This window comes from Brassica oleracea, chromosome C3 (assembly GCF_000695525.1).
Source record: "Brassica oleracea var. oleracea cultivar TO1000 chromosome C3, BOL, whole genome shotgun sequence".
Taxonomy (NCBI): Eukaryota; Viridiplantae; Streptophyta; class Magnoliopsida; order Brassicales; family Brassicaceae; genus Brassica; species Brassica oleracea.
The window spans coordinates 34,750,074-34,750,807 of NC_027750.1; positions in this window are offsets into that span (position 1 = coordinate 34,750,074).

Consider the following 734-nt stretch of genomic DNA (forward strand, 5'->3'; position numbering starts at 1 on the left):
GGTTGATTCCATTCTATTTCTTTTACCATTCTTTTGCCAGCTTTATTTTTTTTTCTCCTCATGGTCTTAAAATAATCGGTGTACATGGCCTCATATATAATCACCCATAGTTGGCTCAAAGTACTTTATTATTGTGGGAGAATCATATCCAACATATATTCCCCTCCTCCTTTTGAGGTCCCATCTTAGTTCTCTGTGGTGGAGCAATTAGTACATAGACAGCACATCCAAATGTCTTATGATGGGGTATGTCTGACTCTTGGCCCGTTAATAATTATGATAGGGGATATCTATGCTCAATAAATGGTCTGATGCGTATTAACTTAGGTGCATGTAAATTTCGTGTGGCCCAAGCTGTGAATGGGAGTTTTGACCTCATAAGTTATGGTCTATCCGTTCTTGGTATGGACATGTATCACAAAATTGTCCATACTTACCCCCATGGACATACCATAATCATTTAAACGCTTGGGACATGTATTCACCAGTATTATCTAGACATATAGTCTTTATTATGAAAAAGGGGCTCGTAGCCGTTTTACTGGTGATGGCCTAATGAGTTTCCCTTGTGTACATGCTACACACATGAGATTCTTTGGGATAACTCTTCTTATTTTTAATGTGTGCCTTTCGAATATCAATTTTCGCATCATGTTTGGACAGGATGGCCAATCCGGTCGTGCCATAAAAGTGTATATTTTCGCAGGCTTTTAGCCTCTATCATACTGATCTAT